At 41.6% G+C, this 24,438-nt stretch overlaps 1 long non-coding RNA gene across 2 annotated transcripts in view; it reads right to left on the bottom strand.

The window, feature by feature from the left end:
- Positions 1-1,647: 1,647 nt before the first annotated feature.
- Positions 1,648-24,438, bottom strand: part of LOC148005213 (uncharacterized) — a 30,240-nt gene continuing 7,449 nt past the window's right edge. Inside the window, exons 3-5 of one of the 2 annotated variants that reach the window (XR_015622384.1) lie at positions 21,665-21,779; positions 20,402-20,458; positions 1,648-2,507 (exon numbers count right to left, since the gene is read on the bottom strand). This is a non-coding gene — a long non-coding RNA (uncharacterized LOC148005213). The remainder of the gene's footprint in view (positions 2,508-20,401; positions 20,459-21,664; positions 21,780-24,438) is intronic. The other variant, XR_015622386.1, reaches the window with a different exon arrangement.

The following is a 24,438-nucleotide window of genomic DNA, read 5'->3' as shown; positions in this document are numbered from 1 at the left end:
CACTCATTATGTTGGCTTTCTAGGGATCAGAGTGGTTGGTCTTCCATAGGACTTTCCTTCAGGGATAGTAATGCCTATGAAAAAAGGAACCCAAACGTTTTTCAGAATTTCAATAGTTAATTTAGATGGGACAGAAGACTTGAGTAGACACTCTGGCCAAATCTCCTTGAGAAAGCCCTATAGGTTTGTGCCTTCTGGTATGCTTCTCTATGAATCATAAGCACTTATCTCTTAGTTTGAACTTTGGGGCTTATCTTGGTTGATTTTGTGCCAAATCAACACAGGCTAGATTCATTTGAGAAAAGGCAGCCAACCGCAGTTGAAGAAATGTCTTCCTCAGATTGGTCTGTGAAATGCCTGTGGGGCATTTTTCTTGATTAATGATTCATGTGGGAGGGCCCAGCCCATTGTGGGCGGTGTACCCCATGGCAGGCAGTCATGGGGTATATAATATAAGAAAACAAAATGAGCGGTCCAGGAGAGACAAGCCAGCAAGGAGCATTCCTCCAGGGCCTCTGCTTCTTTTCTGTCTCCACAGCCCTGTTGGAATTCCTGCCTTGATTTGCCTTCATGATGGACAACAACTGTAAGCTGAAATAAACCCTTTTCTCCCAGGATGCTTTGGTCACCATGATTAGCACAGCAATAGAACCCCTAACACAGGGTTAAAAACTCTTTTGAAGATTCAGAAAATATTCCATGTCTACATCTTCTTACACTTATGTGCCTCAGCTAAGTGGGATTCTTTTTCTTCTTCTTTTTTTTTTTTTAAGTCTTCTTGCCTCTAAGAAACCTCATGGTAACACTACTGTGCCCACCCAGCTCACCCTGGTGTGGACAGAGAAGGGAGTGTCTAAGTGTGTGAACCAGGACTCTTTGATGCTAGCGTTGTTTAAGGGACTTTTGCTCACTGACCACCTCACAGTCACATTTGTATGACTTCCCTTAATTTCCTTAGACCACACGATGAGTAAGGAGTTATAACTACCAGCATTTTTATTATAATTTACAGACTAGGAAACCAAAGCCTTCGTTAGGAACTGAATGTTAAAAATGTTTAAGATGACAACACTCCAGAACACGCACGTTGTTCCGTAGTACTCAGTTACATGTATATTGACCACAGCAAAAAGTTACATCTGATAAATATTCTATAAGGCCGATCGACTGACTAGAACCTTGTGATTGTGGTAAGGTGGAGTACTGAAGATTCATAGCCAAAATTATGCTGGGCTGTCTTTAACCTCTCAATGGCTATTTATTGCCCATCTTTGTGTCTGACTTGACGACCTTCTTACTATCAAATGAAACTTCTGAAATACATTAACTTAGTAGACCTTAGTAAGCTTCCACCAGCCCCAAAGCTAATGATGCCATCGGAAACCATCTGGAACCCACAACTGAGTTTTCCTGTTTTGTTGTAACATGACCACCTGAAGCCCACCTCTGTGTATTTGGCCAAGACCTTGATCTATATAGTGGGTTTTTTTTTGTTGTTGTTGTTTTTGCTTGTTTGTTTTTTTTTTTTTGTATTTGGTTTTTTTGTTTTGTTTTGTTTTGTTTTGTTTTGGGTCCTGTGACTATAAAAGTTCATGTAACCTTGTGTCAACCTGAATGCATATTTCTTTCTTTCTTTTTTTTTTTTTTAGGTTTCATTTTGGAGATTGTACTCTTTTTTTTTTTTTTAATCTTTATTAACTTGAGTATTTCTTATTTACATTTCGATTGTTATTTCCCTTCCCGGTTTCCGGGCCAACATCCCCCTAATCCCTCCCCCTCCCCCTCTATATGGGCTTCCCCTCCCCATCCTCCCCCCACTACCACCCTCCCCCCAACAATCACGTTCACTAGGTGTTCAGTCTTGGCAGGACCAAGCTGAATCCGTATTTCTAAGGCCATGATCATGTTTGAAATAGAAGAAACTCTCGCTTCTCTTTAAGACGAGATCTGTGTTTTACATTAAGAACATAAAACTCAAGCTTGACTAACTCAGCGAAGTTCTCCTCTCATATCACAGCTGTGGCCGCGCTCAGCCTTTTCCTTCCCACGCCTTTCTGAGTTTGGTTCCAGATAGCTGTGTAGTAGGAGATGGAGTGGATAACATTTAGCAGTCAGACTTGCGATCCTACTCATGAGTGACCTGAGAGCAAAGCCTCAGCCTTTGCCTAAGCTGGCGCTGTCGTCTGTTCTCATCCTTCTTTGCTGCTTTTCCAGAAAGTTGATGGAGAAAAACAGCACACGATGTCCTGAAATCCCCCCAGAGGATGCCGAGGAACTGTGGCACCAGCCTGGATTCCAGAGAAGTCTGCACTCTCCCAGAGACACAAGAAACTCCAAAAATGACACATGTTTTCAGGCAGAGTTGTGAAACTTGAAACTCCCTTGTTGCAACATAGATGTGATTATTGTCACGGGGTTTTAATTTCATTCGTGAGGTTTGGATATTTTTATGCAACTGCAGAAGTTTTACTTTCTCTTGCTGCTCCAAGTTCAGGGGATGCTCTAGGCTGAGATCACCAAAGAAGAGGCAGACAAGGGGGAAAAAAAGCTTATTAATTTTGACTACTCGGGCTCTCTATGGCGGATACTGTAATTAAATGTCCAAGTCGTTTAGAGAAAAAGACGTCTATATATTACACGGTCTCTTAAAAGATGACTACACTACTGTGTACAGAGGCATAATTATTGGGTATACCTGAAAGGATTTTATTTAAAAGGAAGAAGACAGTGCGGCGACCGGAGCTGAAGCAGCTCAGAATCAAATGAGTACCTTCCTAGTGGGTATTACCCAGTGAGAAAGGGTAGGAAGGTTTTATTTATGGCACAGGCAAATAATTGTTCCTGGAAACATGTTAGTTTGAGAATTGGAGGGTAATGACAGGTAGTTTATAATAGTGTTATTTCTAAGAGGGGGGCAAGAGAGACACACAAAGTTATGTAGGGACTGGAACAAGCTTCTCTTGTATTATTGGCATGTGAAATCAATAGGGGAAGCTTTTGTTTTTATGTTTTCCTAATACATTAGTCCAAGCCTCTCCAATACATTAAAAAGTAGAAGACACCCAAGAATAAGACATTAAATGTTTACCCTGAAGATAATCAGGCTTGAACAGCCTACAGTTTCAAGGTGCTGGAAAGTTCTTCTTTAACATTGGAACTATTTTCTAAAAAGCTATTTATAAACACTCGTGACAAGAAAACCAATGATTGGCCAGTGCTGTTTTGTTTCTGATCGAGACTTGATAATCATTTCACAGAGGAGAAAAGGAAAGGTCAAACAAACTGGGTCATCTTTTTTTTTTTTTTTCTGAGCTGGGGACCGAACCCAGGGCCTTGCGCTTCCTAGGTAAGCGCTCTACCACTGAGCTAAATCCCCAGCCCCCAAACTGGGTCATCTTAACTTCTTCTAGGTTCATTCACTATGAAAATTAGCCAAAATATGGTCAAACTGGTCTTAATATCTCTGTGTGCATAAGCAGCATTCTCTGGAAAGATGACGACGTTTATTCTACCATTTAACAGTGGATTGATTCTCTGCACCATTCAGGTTCTAGAGTTTTAGCAGACAATCGTGGAAAGGATTATATTCTTTAGAAAAACAAATACAGAAATGAGCAAATAGTGGTTTCAGTAATTCCTATGGTGAACTCACTCCAGAAATGTGAGTGGAGAGGGTTGGAACGCCCCAGGACTTCGTCCTTCTCATTCTTTGTTATCTACACGCATGCCCTACGCAATCCCACCCATCCTATCTGCTGTTGGCTATTCTCTTATGATCTCCTATGTATATACTTCATCCTGGCATTTCTTCTAAACTACACTTTTGGATTTTGGGCTGCCTCTGACAACCTATTTGGCACTTGTCTTAGTCAGGGTTTCTATTCCTGTACAAACATCATGACCAAGAAGCAAGTTGGGGAGGAAAGGGTTTACACTTACACTTTTCACATCGCTGTTCATCACCAAAGGAAATCAGGACTGGAACTCAAGCAAGTCAGGAAGCAGGAGCTGATGTAGAGCCATGGACTTGCTTGCCCTGGCTTGCTCAGCTGCTCTCATAGAATCCAAGACTACAGCCCAGGGATGGCACCACCCACAATGGGCTGGGTCTTCCCCTCACTTGATCACTAGTTGCAAAAATGCCTTACAGCTGGGTCTCATGGAGGCATTTCCACAACTGAGGCTCCTTTCTTTGATAACTTCAGCGTGTGTCAAGTAGACCCGTAAAACCAGCCAGTACAGCACCTCTCTACAAAACCCAATAACCCTTAGCTCCCTAAAGTCAAAACTCACCTCTCATCTCCCTCTCTGTCCTCTCCTGGGCTTTGCATATAGTAATTGCCTTCTTCCATGAGCTCAGGCAAAACCCCAAAATAATGCGGAGCCAACCATGTCTCTTATTTCCCACCCTATAAGCTGTTGCCTCACAAGCTTAAGCACTTTTCAAAGCCTCTAGTAAATATACTGGTCTAAATTCCACTGTCTTTTGTCTGACTTTTTGAAGTGGCCTCCCGTCTGGAGGTCCCCTGGAGTCCTAGGCCTAGTTCAGTCTAGTGTCAAAATCAAATAACAGTGGTTATTTGATTCGTTTGAAATGCAGATCCCATCATGTTATTCCTTTCCTGAAAATCCTTCAGCCTCTACGTCACAAAACGTCTTTCAGTAGTCCTTGATGCTTTGGGCCTGGATATTACTCTGTGCTTGTATCAACTTCCTCTGACCACCACGTCTTCTTTCTAACAGAGGTACTTCATGAATTCAGGGAGTTTTGTCATGCGTTCTCTATAGAGTCCCAGTGACAAATAAAGCAATAAAAGACAGTAAAAAAAAATGTGCTTCATCGACTGACTCCACTTGAAAGGCTGTGTGCCACATGCAGAGCAAAAGTGTCTGTGAAGAGTGAAGTTAACTAGCTTCTCGTTTGTGAGCACTTCAGCATTGTGACGTTCCTCCTCCTCTTCCTGTTTCTCCTCCTCCTTCTCTCTCCATTTGCTTACAGCTTGAGCTCCTTTTCTTTTTCCAAGAGCAGGTAGTTGAATTTTATATCTCCTGAATTGACTTCTTTGGTCTCCAAATGAATACCCATGTAGGGTAAGATGGAGAGAGAGAGACAACATTAAGATCCTACTAGATAAGAAATGCAGCTTTTGGGGAAAATATTGACAGAAGTGCCTTTCAAAAAGGTACACAATGGCATTGATTTAATCTGGACTTGCTAAAGCTATTCATAACGAAGAAATTGAAGCAATGAGGAAAATGACCTAAGTTCACATGTCCTAAGGACGACCTGGGCTTGCACGCACTGTCAAAGAACTGAGTTTTCCACAAACATTCCAGTCTGAAGCTTATAGTGCCCTTTGTGACAGGTCTGAGAGAAAGTTAAAAACCTCGAGCATGTCTTTTGACAAAGACTACCTTAACAGTGATGTGTGCCATTGTCAAGGTTATGTGGGAATTATTAAGCTTTTTTTTTTTTTTTAGAGAGAGAAAAGAGACCTAGGATTTACAAGGCTGGTATCAGTCTGCTAAATGCTAGAACTCAAAAGAAATAGTTTCTAACCAGATGAGGACAACTCTTAGTGCCTTTGGGACAATTTTCAGGATCTTTCAAGTGCACAGCTGTGGGTTGCATTTTTGACTCTGTCGCATAAAAAATATGGGAAATTCAAAATAATTATTGTGCCAAACATACAACATATCCATTGCTATTTGCTATCATTAAATATGAGCATTATCATCCCAGAGTAAGAATATGTAATTCTTAGTGAGTGCCTTCTGTAAACATTGTATTTGTTTATTATGTACAATGTAACTTACAACACACATATATTCATGCATATTTTTATACACACATATGATGAAACTATATATCATAATCATCTGTACATACATATACCCATCATCTTATAGAAGGGTGTGTGAAGGAAGTTATTAATTTTCAATGGCCACAGAGCTGTATAAGCAGACTGATTGGAGATGAAATCTGGTAGAACTAATTTTATTGCAATGTCCAGTTTCTGAACCACTCACTCTACTCAGGGCCTTCAGAGCAGACAGAGGTAAGAAACAGGCTTCAGAGGGTCTTTCCATCCCTAGTTTTGCTTTGCCGAAATCTATCTCCTTAAGTAGGTACTGGACAGACATGTCCCTTTGTCTACAGATTGTGATGTAGAGAAAGAAAAGTCTATTACTTTTAAGTTGAAGAATTCTTTTCTTTGAAAACAATAAAAAATTAATTGCTGTTTCTTAATGTCTACAAAGCATTGTCCTTCATGGTTGAAAAATATTAAAGTATAGAGGGCTCATATCCAATATATACAAAGAACTCAAGAAGTTGGACTCCAGAGAGCCAAATAATCCTATTAAAAATGGGGTACAGAACTAAACAAAGAATTCTCAATGGAAGCACCTAAAGAAATGTTTGACATCCTTAGTCATCAGGGAAATGCAGATCAAAACAACCTTGAGATTCCACTTCACCAGTCAGAATGGTTAAGATCAAAAACTCAGGGGACAGCAGATGTTGTCGAGGATGTGGAGAAATAGAAACACTCCTCCATTGCTGGTGGGATTGCAAACTGGTACAACCACTCTGGAAATCAGTCTGGAGGTTCTTCAGAAAATTGGACATTGAACTACCTGAGGACCCAGGTATACCTCTCCTGGGCATATACCCAAAAGATGCCTCAACATATAACAAAGACACGTGCTCCACTATGTTCATAGCAGCCTTATTTATAATAGTCAGAAGCTGGAAAGGACCCAGATGCCCTTCAAGAGAGGAATGGATACAGAAAATGTGGTACATTTACACAATGGAGCACTACTTGGCTATTAAAAATAATGACTTCATGAAATTCATAGGCAAGTGGATGTAATTAGAAAATATTCTGAGTGAGGTAACTCAGTCACAAAAGACCACAAGTGGTATGTACTCGCTGATAAGTAGATATTAGGCAAAAAACTTGGAATACCCATGATACAACTCAGACCATATCAAGCTCAAGAAGGAGGACCAAAGCGTGGATGCTTTAATCCTACTTAGAAGGGGAATAAAATATTCATGGGAGGTAGAGGGAGGGAGGGACTTGGGAGGGAAAGAGGAGGGGGAGAGAGAAAAGGGCAAGATCAGGTGTGGGGGGAGACAGAGATGATATACAGAGGGTCAGGAAATTGAACAGAGGTGTCTAGCAGTGAGGGATGGGGAACTGGGGGTAGCCACCAGACAGTCCTAGATGCCAGGAAAGCAAGAGGCTCCCAGGACCCAACAGGGATGATGTTAGCTGAAATACCCAACAAAGGGGAGGGAGAACCTTTAGAGACTATAGAGGTTAGGCATGGCCCTTGGTTGAGGGATGGGGCCACCCACCCTTCTCGAAAATTTTAACCCAGAATTGCTCCTGTCTAAAGGAAATACAGGGACAAAGAGTGGAGCAGAAACCGAAGGAAAGTCCATCCAGAGACTGCCCGAACTGGGGACCCATTCCATATGCAGTCACCAAACCAAGACACTGTTGCTGATGGTAAAAAGGGCTTGCTGACAGGAACCTGATATAGCTGTCTTCTGAGAGGCTCTGCCAGAGCCTGACCAAAATGGATAAGAATGCTTGCAGCCACCCTTTGGACTTAGTACGGGAACTGCAGTGAAGGACTTAGGGGAAGGACTGAAGGAGCTGAAGGGGATTGCAACTCCATAGGAAGAACAACAATATCAATACCAACTAACTGGACCCCACCCCCCATAGCTCCCAGTGTAGTTCAACCAAACCAAACCAAACCAAACCAAACCAAACCAAACCAAACCACCAATAAAATAATACATGTGGAGGGACCCATGGCTCCAGCTGCATAAGGATGGGCCTTATCTGGCATCAGTGAGAGGGGAGGCCCTTAGTCCTGTGGAGGCTCGATGCCCCAGCATAGGGGAATGCTAGGACTGTGAGGTGGGAGTGGGTGGGAGGGTGGGGGAGCACCCTCATACAAGCAGGGGGAGGAGAATGGGGTAGGGGGTTTTTGGAGGGGAAACTGGGAAGGAGAATAACATTTGAAATGTAAGTAAATAAAATAACCAATAAAAACAAAAACAAAACAAAACAAAACATTTGAATATAGAATTAAAATATTCAGGCTTCAGAATTAAATGATGAGACTCTATTGTGAAGACAACACACACTTTGGTATTAGAACACAAACAAACCATAATAGAATTGAGCTCCCAGCTTTCTCTCTGTGCTGGGTAGCTTTCACAGTGCTGGAAGTTTCTGTGTAGGCAGCTGGAGGAGAAAAAGCAGCAGCAGTCCTCCCAAGCTGGTGATCTTGCGTGTTAAATTAAAATGTGTGAGGCAAGATACGCCTTTTGATACAAGGGTGGCACAAATTTTATGGGAGAAAAACCAACTGATTTCTGAATGGATCCACAGGAGAATACAATGCTGGTCCAAGATAAGATAATTAGCTTCTGGACCTGCAGCATTCCAACCTCTCCACATCCCTGCAGTTCAGTTCAATCAGCCTTTGTAGACGTAGGTCTTTCCAGGAATTCTCACTCGCAAAATGTTGGTTCAGACTCAGGATCATAGACTTCTACAAATACATCCAGCTACATCACCCTAAATGCACCATCCCATGGGAATTGCAGTTTAATGAATTTTGGAACTACATAATGTTCAAATTTACCCTATTAATATATAGTCAAGATCTTTAAACATTCTAGAATGCATAGGGCCAAGAGCCCTATCTGCCATTCACTCAGCATAATAATTCTTATCACTTGGGCAATTCTATTTTACCTGCTCTTTCAAAATTTATCTTGAAATGTGTGAGAATAAGTCATTTTACTCACAAATATTTTCACTCTCTCTCTAAATGAGAATGGAGAGTTTGTATCATTTTCACCTGTTATTCTTGATCAATGTGCATATACCAATATTTCAGTACTATTATTTAACCCAGTATTGAAGTCACAATAAGAAATATCAGTGCAGGGGGGAAAGCTCATTAGTCCTCAGCCTTACACAAAGAACTACAGGCAAACTAGGGAACTCTGAGAGGAGAAATAGTCCTCCCCTGGGACGAGCACACCAATTGGCTATTCAATACCTAGTGGTCAATCTTACAGCATATATACAAGTAACATTATATGGACGGATCAGGTTGTATTCATATTAAACTATAAAGAACAACACATAAAGAAAAAGAGACTGAGGATTTGAGACAGGGATGTACACAGGAGGAGTTGAAGAGAAGAAAAGCGATGTGGTATTATAATCTCAAAGGGGAAAAAATATGAAAAAAAAAAGCCAGAAAATCATCAGTGCAAGAGGACAGCAGTTGAGGCCACTGGCTGCAGCAGAGAGGAGGGACGTTGCTCTGTTTGCTTGCTTCTATTCGAAACACCCAGGAAGCCATATTCTCTGCGCCATGCACTTATCTCAGTAGGCAAGTCTGCTCCCTGACTTGCTAGCGTTATCTGTGGACAGATAAAACGCCCCCAAATGCACGCTATATAAAGCTTGCTATTCTTAACACTCATTCGAATGTTTTCATGGCGATCGTTTGTTAGGCTATAAAAACTCTAGGTCATAAACACCAGTATTTCTCTACACAGTCTTACACCGGATGGTAATAAAATAGTCAATGAGTAACTCGGGTCTCACAGTCCATGTGAAACACTTCCTGAGCTATAGATTACTTTTTTTTTTTCTTTTGTCACTGAAGCTGAAAGTAGGCAGAGGAAGCAATAGGACCTAAACCAGTATTTTTTTTTTTATTAACTTGAGTATTTCTTATATACATTTCAAGTGTTATTACCTTTCCCGGTATCCGGGCAAATATCCCCCTCCCCCCTCCCCTTCCTTATGGGTGTTCCCCTCATGACCCTCCCCCCATTGCCGCCCTCCCCCCACCAGTCTAGTTCACTGGGGATTCAGTCTTAGCAGGACCCAGGGCTTCTCCTTCCACTGGTGCTCTTACTAGGATATTCATTGCTACCTATGAGGTCAGAGTCCAGGGTCAGTCCATGTATAGTCTTTAGGTAGTGGCTTAGTCCCTGGAAGCTCTGGTTGCTTGACATTGTTGTACTTTTGGGGTCTCGAGCCCCTTCAAGCTCTTCCAGTTCTTTCTCTGATTCCTTCAACGGGGGACCTATTCTCAGTTCAGTGGTTTGCTGCTGGCATTCGCCTCTGTATTTGCTGTATTCTGGCTGTGTCTCTCAGGAGCGATCTACATCCGGCTCCTGTCGGTCTGCACTTCTTTGCTTCATCCATCTTGTCTAATTGGGTGGCTGTATATGTATGGGCCACATGTGGGGCAGGCTCTGAATGGGTGTTCCTTCAGTCTCTGTTTTAATCTTTGCCTCTCTATTCCCTGCCAAGGGTATTCTTGTTCCCCTTTTAAAGAAGGAGTGAAGCATTCACATTTTGATCATCCGTCTTGAGTTTCATTTGTTCTAGGCATCTAGGGTAATTCAAGCATTTGGGCTAATAGCCACTTATCAATGAGTGCATACCATGTATGTCTTTCTGTGATTGGGTTAGCTCACTCAGGATGATGTTTTCCAGTTCCAACCATTTGCCTACGAATTTCATAAACTCATTGTTTTTGATAGCTGAGTAATATTCCATTGTGTAGATGTACCACATTTTCTGTATCCATTCCTCTGTTGAAGCGCATCTGGGTTCTTTCCAGCTTCTGGCTATTATAAATAAGGCTGCAATGAACATAGTGGAGCACGTGTCTCTTTTATATGTTGAGGCATCTTTTGGGTATATGCCCAAGAGAGGTATAGCTGGATCCTCAGGCAGTTCAATGTCCAATTTTCTGAGGATCCTCCAGACTGATTTCCAGAATGGTTGTACCAGTTTGCAATCCCACCAACAATGGAGGAGTGTTCCTCTTTCTCCACATCCTCGCCAGCATCTGTTGTCCCCTGAGTTTTTGATCATAGCCATTCTCACTGGTGTGAGGTGAAAACTCAGGGTTGTTTTGATTTGCATTTCCCTTATGACTAAAGATGTTGAACATTTCTTTAGGTGTTTCTCAGCCATTCGGCATTCCTCAGCTGTGAATTCTTTGTTTAGCTCTGAACCCCATTTTTTTTATTTCTTTTTTTTTTTTTATTAACTTGAGTATTTCTTACATACATTTCAAGTGTTATTCCCTTTCCCGGTTTCCGGGCAAACATCCCCCTCCCCCCTCCCCTTCCTGATGGGTGTTCCCCTCCCGACCCTCCCCCCATTGCCGCCCTCCCCCCATAGTCTAGTTCACTGGGGGTTCAGTCTTAGCAGGATCCAGGGCTTCCCCTTCCACTGGTGCTCTTACTAGGATATTCATTGCTACCTATGAGGTCAGAGTCCAGGGTCAGTCCATGTATAGTATTTAGGTAGTGGCTTAGTCCCTGGAAGCTCTGGTTGCTTGGCATTGTTGTACTTTTGGGGTCTCGAGCCCCTTCAAGCTCTTCCAGTTCTTTCTCTGATTCCTTCAACGGGGGACCTATTCTCAGTTCAGTGGTTTGCTGCTGGCATTCGCCTCTGTATTTGCTGTATTCTGGCTGTGTCTCTCAGGAGCGATCTACATCCGGCTCCTGTCGGTCTGCACTTCTTTGCTTCATCCATCTTGTCTAATTGGGTGGCTGTATATGTATGGGCCACATGTGGGGCAGGCTCTGAATGGGTGTTCCTTCAGTCTCTGTTTTAATCTTTGCCTCTCTATTCCCTGCCAAGGGTATTCTTTTTCCTCATTTAAAGAAGGAGTGAAGCATTCACATTTTGATCATCCGTCTTGAGTTTCATTTGTTCTAGGCATCTAGGGTAATTCAAGCATTTGGGCTAATAGCCACTTATCAATGAGTGCATACCATGTATGTCTTTCTGTGATTGGGTTAGCTCACTCAGGATGATATTTTCCAGTTCCAACCATTTGCCTACGAATTTCATAAACTCGTTGTTTTTGATAGCTGAGTAATATTCCATTGTGTAGATGTACCACATTTTCTGTATCCATTCCTCTGTTGAAGGGCATCTGGGTTCTTTCCATTTTCTGGCTATTATAAATAAGGCTGCGATGAACATAGTGGAGCACGTGTCTCTTTTATATGTTGAGGCATCTTTTGGGTATATGCCCAAGAGAGGTATAGCTGGATCCTCAGGCAGTTCAATGTCCAATTTTCTGAGGATCCTCCAGACTGATTTCCAGAATGGTTTTACCAGTCTGCAATCCCACCAACAATGGAGGAGTGTTCCTCTTTCTCCACATCCTCGCCAGCATCTGTTGTCCCCTGAGTTTTTGATCATAGCCATTCTCACTGGTGTGAGGTGAAAACTCAGGGTTGTTTTGATTTGCATTTCCCTTATGACTAAAGATGTTGAACATTTCTTTAGTTGTTTCTCAGCCATTCGGCATTCCTCAGCTGTGAATTCTTTGTTTAGCTCTGAACCCAATTTTTTAATAGGGTTATTTGTTACCCTGCGGTCTAACTTCTTGAGTTCTTTGTATATTTTGGATATAAGGCCTCTATCTGTTGTAGGATTGGTAAAGATCTTTTCCCAATCTGTTGGTTGCCGTTTTGTCCTAACCACAGTGTCCTTTGCCTTACAGAAGCTTTGCAGTTTTATGAGATCCCATTTGTCGATTCTTGATCTTAGAGCATAAGCCATTGGTGTTTTGTTCAGGAAATTTTTTCCAGTGCCCATGTGTTCCAGATGCTTTCCTAGTTTTTCTTCTATTAGTTTGAGTGTGTCTGGTTTGATGTGGAGGTCCTTGATCCACTTGGACTTAAGCTTTGTACAGGGTGATAACCATGGATCGATCTGCATTCTTCTACATGTTGCCCTCCAGTTGAACCAGCACCATTTGCTGAAAATGCTATCTTTTTTCCATTGGATGGTTTTGGCTCCTTTGTCAAAAATCAAGTGACCATAGGTGTGTGCGTTCATTTCTGGGTCTTCAATTCTATTCCATTGGTCTATCTGTCTGTCTCTGTACCAATACCATGCAGTTTTTATCACTATTGCTCTGTAATACTGCTTGAATTCAGGGATAGTGATTCCCCCTGAAGTCCTTTTATTGTTGAGGATAGCTTTAGCTATCCTGGGTTTTTTGTTATTCCAGATGAATTTGCAAATTGTTCTGTCTAACTCTTTGAAGAATTGGATTGGTATTTTGATGGGGATTGCATTGAATCTGTAGATTGCTTTTGGTAAAATGGCCATTTTTACTATATTAATCCTGCCAATCCATGAGCATGGGAGATCTATCCATCTTCTGAGGTCTTCTTCAATTTCTTTCCTCAGTGTCTTGAAGTTCTTATTGTACAGATCTTTTACTTGCTTGGTTAAAGTCACACCGAGGTACTTTATATTATTTGGGTCTATTATGAAGGGTGTCGTTTCCCTAATTTCTTTCTCGGCTTGTTTCTCTTTTGTATAGAGGAAGGCAACTGATTTATTTGAGTTAATTTTATACCCAGCCACTTTGCTGAAGTTGTTTATCAGCTTTAGTAGTTCTCTGGTGGAACTTTTGGGATCACTTAAATATACTATCATGTCATCTGCAAATAGTGATATTTTGACCTCTTCTTTTCCGATCTGTATCCCCTTGATCTCCTTTTGTTGTCTGATTGCTCTGGCTAGAACTTCAAGAACTATATTGAATAAGTAGGGAGAGAGTGGGCAGCCTTGTCTATTCCCTGATTTTAGTGGGATTGCTTCAAGTTTCTCTCCATTTAGTTTAATGTTAGCAACTGGTTTGCTGTATATGGCTTTTACTATGTTTAGGTATGGGCCTTGAATTCCTATTCTTTCCAGGACTTTTATCATGAAGGGGTGTTGAATTTTGTCAAATGCTTTCTCAGCATCTAATGAAATGATCATGTGGTTCTGTTCTTTCAGTTTGTTTATATAATGGATCACGTTGATGGTTTTCCGTATATTAAACCATCCCTGCATGCCTGGGATGAAGCCTACTTGATCATGGTGGATGATTGTTTTGATGTGCTCTTGAATTCGGTGTGCCAGAATTTTATTGAGTATTTTTGTGTCGATATTCATAAGGGAAATTGGTCTGAAGTTCTCTTTCTTTGTTGTGTCTTTGTGTGGTTTAGGTATAAGAGTAATTGTGGCTTCGTAGAAGGAATTTGGTAGGGCTCCATCTGTTTCAATTTTGTGGAATAGTTTGGATAATATTGGTATGAGGTCTTCTATGAAGGTTTGATAGAATTCTGCACTAAACCCGTCTGGACCTGGGCTCTTTTTGGTTGGGAGACCTTTAATGACTGCTTCTATTTCCTTAGGAGTTATGGGGTTGTTTAACTGGTTTATCTGTTCCTGATTTAACTTCGATACCTGGTATCTGTCTAGGAAATTGTCCATTTCCTGAAGATTTTCAAGTTTTGTTGAATATAGGTTTTTATAGTAAGATCTGATGATTTTTTGAATTTCCTCTGAATCTGTAGTTATGTCTCCCTTTTCATTTCTGATTTTGTTAATTTGGACGCACTCTCTGTGTCCTCTCGTTAGTCTGGCTAAGGGTTTATCTATCTTGTTGATTTTCTCAAAGAACCAACTTTTGGTTCTGTTGATTCTTTCTATGGTCCTTTTTGTTTCTACTTGGTTGATTTCAGCTCTGAGTTTGATTATTTCCTGCCTTCTACTCCTCCTGGGTGTATTTGCTTCTTTTTGTTCTAGAGCTTTTAGGTGTGCTGTCAAGCTGCTGACATATGCTCTTTCCTGTTTCTTTCTGCAGGCACTCAGCGCTATGAGTTTTCCTCTTAGCACAGCTTTCATTGTGTCCCATAAGTTTGGGTATGTTGTATCTTCATTTTCATTAAATTCTAAAAAGTTTTTAATTTCTTTCTTTATTTCTTCCTTGACCAGGTTATCATTGAGTAGAGCATTGTTCAATTTCCACGTATATGTGGGCATTCTTCCCTTATTGTTATTGAAGACCAGTTTTAGGCCGTGGTGGTCCGATAGCACGCATGGGATTATTTCTATCTTTCTGTACCTGTTGAGGCCCGTTTTTTGACCAATTATATGGTCAATTTTGGAGAAAGTACCATGAGGAGCTGAGAAGAAGGTATATCCTTTTGCTTTAGGATAGAATGTTCTATAAATATCTGTTAAGTCCATTTGGCTCATGACTTCTCTTAGTCTGTCGACATCACTGTTTAATTTCTGTTTCCATGATCTGTCCATTGATGAGAGTGGGGTGTTGAAATCTCCCACTATTATTGTGTGAGGTGCAATGTGTGTTTTGAGCTTTAGTAAGGTTTCTTTTACGTATGTAGGTGCCCTTGTATTTGGGGCATAGATATTTAGGATTGAGAGTTCATCTTGGGGATTTTTCCTTTGATGAATATGAAGTGTCCTTCCTTATCTTTTTTGATGACTTTTAGTTGGAAATTGATTTTATTTGATATTAGAATGGCTACTCCAGCTTGCTTCTTCTGACCATTTGCTTGGAAAGTTGTTTTCCAGCCTTTCACTCTGAGGTAGTGTCTGTCTTTGTCTCTGAGGTGTGTTTCCTGTAGGCAGCAGAATGCAGGGTCCTCGTTGCGTATCCAGTTTGTTAATCTATGTCTTTTTATTGGGGAGTTGAGGCCATTGATATTGAGAGATATTAAGGAATAGTGATTATTGCTTCCCGTTATATTCATATTTGGATGTGAGGTTATGTTTGTGTGCTTTCATTCTCTTTGTTTTGTTGCCGAGACGATTAGTTTCTTGCTTCTTCTAGGGTATAGCTTGCCTTCTTATGTTGGGCTTTACCATTTATTATCCTTTGTAGTGCTGGATTTGTAGAAAGATATTGTGTAAATTTGGTTTTGTCATGGAATATCTTGGTTTCTCCATCAATGTTAATTGAGAGTTTTGCTGGATACAGTAACCTGGGCTGGCATTTGTGTTCCCTTAGGGTCTGTATGACATCAGTCCAGGATCTTCTGGCCTTCATAGTTTCTGGCGAGAAGTCTGGTGTGATTCTGATAGGTCTCCCTTTATATGTTACTTGACCTTTTTCCCTTACTGCTTTTAATATTCTTTCTTTATTTTGTGCGTTTGGTGTTTTGACAATTATGTGACGGGAGGTGTTTCTTTTCTGGTCCAATCTATTTGGAGTTCTGTAGGCTTCTTGTATGTCTATGGGTATCTCTTTTTTTAGGTTAGGGAAGTTTTCTTCTATGATTTTGTTGAAGATATTTACTGGTCCTTTGAGCTGGGAGTCTTCACTCTCTTCTATACCTATTATCCTTAGGTTTGATCTTCTCATTGAGTCCTGGATTTCCTGTATGTTTTGGACCAGTAGCTTTTTCCGCTTTACATTATCCTTGACAGTTGAGTCAATGATCTCTAGGGAATCTTCTGCTCCTGAGATTCTCTCTTCCATCTCTTGTATTCTGTTGGTGAAGCTTGTATCTACAGCTCCTTGTCTCTTCTTTTGGTTTTCTATATCCAGGGCTATTTCCCTGTGTTCTTTCTTGATTGCTTCTATTTCCATTTTTAATTCCTTCAACTGTTTGATTGTGTTTTCCTGGAATTCTTTCAGGGATTTTTGTGTCTCCTCTCTATGGGCTTCTACTTGTTTATTTATGTTTTCCTGGAATTCTTTCAGGGATTTTTGTGTCTCCTCTCTATGGGCTTCTACTTGTTTATTTATGTTTTCCTGGAATTCTTTCAGGGATTTTTGCGATTCTTTCAGGCATTTTTGCGATTCCTCTCTGTAGGCTTCTACTTGTTCTCTAAGGGAGTTCTTCACTCTTTCTTGAAGTCCTCCAGCATCATGATCAAAAATGATTTTGAAACTAGATCTTGCTTTTCTGGTGTGTTTGGATATTCCATGTTTGTTTTGATGGGAGAATTGGGCTCCGATGGTGCCATGTAGTCTTGGTTTCTGTTGCTTGGGTTCCTGTGCTTGCCTCTCGCCATCAGATTATCTCTAGTGTTACTTTGTTCTGCTATTTCTGACAGTGGCTAGACTGTCCTATAAGCCTGTGTGTCAGGAGTGCTGTAGACCTGTTTTTCTCTCTTTCAGTCAGTTATGGGGACAGAGTGTTCTGCTTTCCGGCCTGTAGTTTTTCCTCTCTACAGGTCTTCAGCTGTTCCTGTGGGCCTGTGTCTTGAGTTCACCAGGCAGCTTTCTTGCAGCAGAAAAGTTGGTGTTACCTGTGGTCCCGAGGCTCAAGTTCGCTCGTGGGGTGCTGCCCACGGGCTCTCTGCAGCGGCAGCAACCAGGAAGACCTGTGCCGCCGTTTCCGGGAGCTTCAGTGCACCAGGGTTCCAGATGGTCTTTGGCTTTTTCCTCTGGCGTCTGAGATGTGTGTGCAGAGAGCAGTCTCTTCTGGTTTCCCAGGCTTGTCTGCCTCTCTGAAGGTTCAGCTCTCCCTCCCATGGGATTTGGGTGCAGAGAACTATTTATCCGGTCTGTTTCCTTCAGGTTCTGGTGGTGTCTCAGGCACAGGGGTCCTGCCGCTCCTGGGCCCTCCCCCATGGGAGCCCAGAGGCCTTATACAGTTTCCTCTTGGGCCAGGGATGTGGGCAGGGGTGAGCAGTGTTGGTGGTCTCTTCTGCTCTGCAGCTTCAGGAGTGCCCACCTGACCAGGCAGTTGGGTCTCTCTCTCACAGGGTCTGGGGGTAGAGAGCTGCTGCGGGCCAGGATCCGAGGGTGTGGGACTTCCGGTAAACACAGAACGTGCCCGGTCCTAGAGGAATTCTGCTTCTGTGTGTCCCAAGCTCACCAGGCAGCTTTCTTGCAGCACAAAAGTTGGTCTTACCTGTGGTCCCGGGGCTCAAGTTCGCTCGTGGGGTGCTGCCCACGGGCTCTCTGCAGCGGCAGCAACCAGGAAGACCTGTGCCGCCGTTTCCGGGAGCTTCAGTGCACCAGGGTTCCAGATGGTCTTTGGCTTTTTCCTCTGGAGTCCGAGATGTGTGTGCAGAGAGCAGTCTCTTCTGGTTTCCCAGGCTTGTCTGCCTCTCTGAAGGTTCAGCTCTCTCTCCCACGGGATTTGGGCGCAGAGAACTGTTTATCCAGTCTGTTTCCTTCAGGTTCTGGTGGTGTCTCAGGCACAGGGGTCCTGCCGCTCCTGGGCCCTCCCCCACGGGAGCCCAGAGGCCTTATACAGTTTCCTCTTGGGCCAGGGATGTGGGCAGGGGTGAGCAGTGTTGGTGGTCTCTTCTGCTCTGCAGCCTCAGGAGTGCCCACCTGACCAGGCGGTTGGGTCTCTCTCTCACAGGGTCTGGGGGCTGAACCCCATTTTTTAATAGGGTTATTTGTTTCCCTGCGGTCTAACTTCTTGAGTTCTTTGTATATTTTGGATATAAGGCCTCTATCTGTTGTAGGATTGGTAAAGATCTTTTCCCAATCTGTTGGTTGCCGTTTTGTCCTAACCACAGTGTCCTTTGCCTTACAGAAGCTTTGCAGTTTTATGAGATCCCATTTCTAAACCAGTATTCTTGACTTCAGTAACGCTCCTAAGTCCTCCAGCTTTCTCTAAATCCCTAACTAGCTTTTTTTTTTTTATTAATTGTGGCAGCTGTGAAATTTGCACACAGGTATACAAACATATAAAAGTCTGCCACTTAGATACAGAAAAAAAGTAAAAGCCTTTTTTTTTCTTTTGAAATAGGGCTTTATTATGTAACTTCAGTTATTCTGGAACTTTCTATCCTTCTGCCATGGCCTTGTCAGGGCAGGGATCACAGGTGTGCGCCATCCCACCTGTCATGCTTTACAATCTCTCCTCCTGTCTTTACTCTGTGCTGTACTATGAGTTTGGATATGAGGTGCGCGGGACTGAATTGATGCTGTTCTTTGGCTTGTGGCTTTTTGGTGTTATTTGTTTTTCCTCCTGGGGATTTAACCTAAACCCTCGTGTATCCTAGTCCAGTTCCCTCCCAGACATCTTCTTGCTTTTTATTTCGAGGCAGGCTCCCTCTAAATTGCCCAGGCAGTCCTTGAACTCACTCTGTAGCCTAAACTGGCTTTGAACTTTTGATCTTCCTTCCTCTGTGTCATAAGCCCTTGCGTCCAAGGTCTGAGTCAGCAGCCTTCTGGCTCGGCGTGAGTCACGTTTACTACTGACCTGGCTTCTTCCTGCTCTCACGTTTTATTGCCTGGCTACTTTGTTTGTTCCTCCATTTTCATTCTCCTTCTTGTCCTTACCAAGCACCCACTCACATTCAGTTACTGTATGCTCTTCCGCATTGCATTTCAATTATTTGGTTTTACTAATATAAGCAATGCTTTCTTCATTTCATAAATTCATGGCTCAATTTTATTTGACATTACAAGCTTGAAACTTGTCTATGCTACCTCCCTTCCATGTTGTTCTTGCCTCTGACTCTGTCCATCTTTCTTCTCACAAGCATCTACCTCCCACAATGTAATTACACATTTCCTTACTCTCCTTGGTTGCATTCAGCTTCTTTGTTTGTCTGTCTTTGGTGGACAAATTCTCACACACCTAGAGTTAGAGTCAAACTTACTATGTAAGTGAAGATCACCTTGATCCTAATGCCCCCACCTCCCAAATGCCAGGAATAGATCTGTACCCCACTCCACAGTTATGAAGGGCTGGAGATTGAACCCAGGGTTTTACACATGCTAGGCAAACATTCTATCAACTGAGCTACACCTCGCCTCTGCTTTCAATTTCTTTCTACCACAAATCTGATATAGCAAGTATTGTTGTCCATGTCTCGTGATGTATCTACAAGGAGCATCTGGGAAATACTCCTACACAATCAGAACTTGAGAGCACAAGTATTAATTAAAGTACTAGAATATGCCTGCAATTTTCAGTAAATATCACTGCTTCCCAAAGGGTTCCATCATGCCAGATCTAAATCCCTCCTTTTCCCACCTTCTGACTGGACTCTGATGTTCAAGAACTGGAGTCTTTCTAATTGTAAACAATCTGGTAGGTATGAGATAGAATGGTGTCTCAGATGCAGGGCACTCACAGCAGTTGTACTGTTGGGGTCTAGGCTTAAGCATCCTGCTTCGATTCAGGTCCTAAGTCTACAGCTAGTGTTTGTGGGGCTCTGTTCCTGTTCTGTAGTCTGTAAGATAGACAAATGCATGATCAGAGTTGTGGAAAGGATCAGAGCTGTGTTTGAAAGGGTTTAGAGTGGTCCTGCTGATATCAAGCCCACAGATATTGTCTCTCACATCCTTTCTTCCATTAACCACTGCTTGTTTTTGTTTGTTTTGAGACAGGGTCTCATTATGTAACCCAGGCTAACCTGGAACTCTCTATGTAGCCTGTGCTTGCCTCAAACTCACAGAGATCCACCCGCTTCTACCTCCCGAGTGCAGAGATTAAAGGCATGTATAATTAATTATTAAAAACCTGAAATATGATTTCCAGCTCTATACTAATATGTGAACAAATACTGAGATAATACCGTACCTCAGAGGGTAGATGATCACAATGATAAAACTTGATGTTCAATTCATTCTTAGTTTTCTGTGGGAAAATATAGGGGCATTGATGAGTTTTGTGAAATAAAACAAAAAATCTAAAACAAACAAACCAGTGATAATGTGCCAGAGGAAAGGGAAACATAGTCAACTGTTGATATTGAAAGATACAAAGTAAGAATTTTGTGTATGAAAAATTACTGTGCTTCGGCTCGGTATCTATACATGGATTATTAACCAAGTCATACTAAGGAACGTGATTATCACTTTGGACAAAGATTAAATTGCTATATTACACGATAGCACAGATATATTCCGAATGGGGCAAAAGTCCAAAGAGGAAAAAGAGCGACCATTTCTATGGCAGAGCAGATGGAGACCTATTAAACATGTGATCAGGAACGCTTTCTAGAGGAAGCATAGGAGGAAAGTAAAAGGTTCATGTGGAGTGCACATAGATGGAAAATCAGTCCTTATCATACATAACTACAATGAGAATGCTTAGTTTAGAAGACACACATGTAAACAGCATGATATTAAGCTTCTGGCAAAATTAGCCTGTGTAACACAACTGTAGAATGATGCTCACTTTCCCTAGTAACCAGATATTCAACTTCTAAAACTTGAGGTAGGTGTTTTATGCATCAGGCTGAAAAAGATTTTTTTCAAATGAAAGTTTCTTAAAATTTAGTTATCAAGTATGGAAAAATGGGCACTGTCATAGTGATGAGTGTAATTTGAGAAGATCTTAAAGCTTTCGCCATGCTCATGCCTAGTACTCTACTGCTCAGGAGACGGAGGCCGGAGGTTGAGTTGTTCAAGGGCTTTCCTGGCCTCATAGTGAGTGTGAGGTCAACACAGTGAGTCTCAGGACTGCAAGAAATCTTGTCTCAAAAAACCCAAGGGAGCCCCCTAACTTTTTTAAATGTAGAGCTAGCATGTTTTTAATTAGTACTGCTGAGGCAGGAGGATTAGGAGTTTAGGGTCAGCTACAGAGCAGGACCCTGACTCAAGAAACAAAACCAAACTATTAAAGTCATTTGGCTGAATAATTCTATTTTTAGACGTCTACTTTATAGAAATACTATTGTGCATATGCCCAAACCAGCATGCATAGAAATTTGTTTCTTGAGATATTATTAAGGGAGATACATTTTGGGGCAACTACAAGTACAGGAGTAAGGAAATAGCATATTAGTATTATGAAATACAAAATCATTATTTTCAGAGAAGCAAATGTTTACATACACACCTGAAAGGATCTTCATAATTAAATAACACCCATGTCTTTTGTGTATAATGAAAGCCTCCTGCCTCAGCCTCTCCGGGACTGATTAAAAACGTGCACTTCATTTTGATACAAATTCCTGTGGGTAGATGAGATATTCATGTTTGTTAATGTGTACTAAACAAACATTTTGAGAGCTATATTTGTTGGCAAGATCAATTTCAAGGACTTAATCTGTACATTCATTTAATTCCTGTAACAATTCAATTGCATGGTTCAGTCTAGAACTCAAAACCTCACGTTTCCGAGCCATGTTCTGGTCACCACACAGCTGGAATTGACAAAGCAGGGAGCTGGGAGAGCTGCTGCCAGAGCCTGTGCTCCAACCACAACAGTCAAGGGTGGCTGTGTGAGCAGAGAGACAGGTGGACAGACAGGTAGTACTATGTGGGCATGTCTGAATCATCTCAAAACGCTTAAAAATGTATCAATTTATTGAAAAATACATCCATTTTTAGTGATGTAGTCTCTTAGACATAGAAGTCAGTTGATCGAAGATAGGCACTTACTTCTTACATATCTGCTGAAGTAAAAGAGAGCAAGCAAGATGTAAGTGTGAGCACCATAGTTAAACAATTATGTAAGGTTTGTAAAAAGTAATTTTTGGTTAAAAATAAAGTACAGTCCTCTTTGACTATGAAATGACACAGAACCATTTCTGTATATTGTCAGGCTTTCCAAAAAAGGAAAGATGAGGTTTTAAAAAAATCTTATATTGTTTTCAGCCCCACTCACATCCCAAAAGGTCCAGGTGTTGCAAGCTACAAAACTCATTATCAGTCAACACATATAGGGTCATCTCAAGGCCTCAATTAAAAAAAATGTGATCAATGTTTATCCTAGGTTTTGTGACCAAGTATTATCATGATTTTACATGTATTTTGTAATTTCAAATTTGACTCCAGTGAACATGTATGTGTGTGTTACTTTCTTGTTGTGACAAAGTACCTGATAGAGACCCGTCAGAAAGAAAGGAAAGTGTAGAATCGAGAGATGGATCAGCAGTTAAGAGCGCTGGCTGCTCTTCCGGGGGGGGGGGGGGTCTGCATTCAATTCTCAGCACCTGCATGGCAGCTCACAACTGTCTATAACTCCAATTCCAGGGGATCCGGCACGTTCACATACACAAACGTGCAGGCAAAATACCATAAAATGAAAATAGATTATTGAAGAAGAAGAAGAAGAAGAAGAAGAAGAAGAAGAAGAAGAAGAAGAAGAAGAAGAAGAAGAAAGAAGAAGAGAGGAGTGTGTTATTTTGGCCCCAGATCATCATGGGAAAAGGCACAGTGGCAGGAGCTTGAGGCAAATGCTCACATTGCATTTGCAATCAGGAAGCACAGAGGGATGAACACTGGTGCTCAGCCTACTTTCTCCATTTTATTCAGTCCAGGACCTCAGTCTGTGGAATAATGCCACCCCTCTTTAGGGTAGGTCTTTACACCTTAATTAATGAAATCTAGCACTTCATAGACATGTCCAGGAGTTCCTCTCCAAAGCTATTCTATATCCTATCAATTTGACAATATTAACCGCCAGTGTAGTAGTTAAAAACACACAATGAGAATTGCACAGAAAGTCAAGGAAAAAATTCTTACTCATCTATAGAAAACTGTCACAGTATCCCGTTGACCCAGAGCTCCTTTGGCAAAGTATACTGTCCTCTGCCATGAGTGTGGGGTGTCTAGGAAGGGTTGTCGAATGTGTTTCCTAAAATATGTACTACAGACCTGATGGACTCCTGGAAGCCTTGTGATCTCAAGGAAGTCTCAAAAATACCAAAATAAGAGGATGTAAAGAGTGACTGGATTACGAGTCGTATTGCTCAATGTAGAGACACCCGAAGGGATGCAGACGTCTGCGAAGGGGAAAAGAGGAAACTTTCTAAAGGAAGTGATCTCTGGCTAGCAGAAGTAAACCTCAAACAACTTTGAAAACCAACCTTTGCTTTCATTTAGGTGAATCAAATCATCATATTTTGTAAGTACTTTGATAAGAAAACAATTGGTCATGTTTGACCTCCATCCTTTTCCACAGTCACACACACCTGGGGCTTAAATGTTGCGGACACACTCCTTGAAAAGCTGAATCGGTTTCCCATGAGCTGGTTAAGGCAGACTACAACCAGACATCGCATGTTATCTGTGATCAGTGGTAAGGAGGTGCAGCTGGAAAACCATACACAGAGAACAGGATGCTGCCACAGTGTCAAACAGCGTAAGCCCAGCTTTCTGATACTTTCCAATTCTCTTATCTCCAGTTACAAAAACTTAAAGGATAAAGGTGACTATTTAAAATCATCAATCTCCATGAAGATGAAGCTGGTTCTCAAACTTTATGATCATCACCAGCTTATTCTGATATATAAACCTCTCAAGTCACCACGATGCCACCTCTCAGGGGCTAGGGGTTGACTGAATGGTAGTAACAAGACACTTGACAAACTGTAGTGCAATAAACAATTGTAATCTTCCGTGCTGTGCTGCTTTTAAAAACATCACCAATGCAAAAAGGTGGAGCCGAACAGAAATAAATATGCATGGTGCTGCTAATGAGTCAAAAAGGAATGACACGACCGTGGACCTTCAGCACCAGTAAAACTTTCACGTTAGTGCTGAGCCAGGAACTATATCTCTATAGTACTAGCCTTATATTAGTGTTAAAGTATCCTGTGCGTTATTGAAGTTTGTTTTTTTGTTTGTTTGTTTGTTTTTGTTTTTGTTTGTTTTTGTTTTTGTTTT

This window comes from Rattus norvegicus, chromosome 6 (assembly GCF_021556685.1).
Source record: "Rattus norvegicus strain SHRSP/BbbUtx chromosome 6, alternate assembly SHRSP_T2T, whole genome shotgun sequence".
Taxonomy (NCBI): Eukaryota; Metazoa; Chordata; class Mammalia; order Rodentia; family Muridae; genus Rattus; species Rattus norvegicus.
Note: the sequence above shows the minus strand (reverse complement) of the source record. Positions and strands in the feature narration are given on the sequence as shown.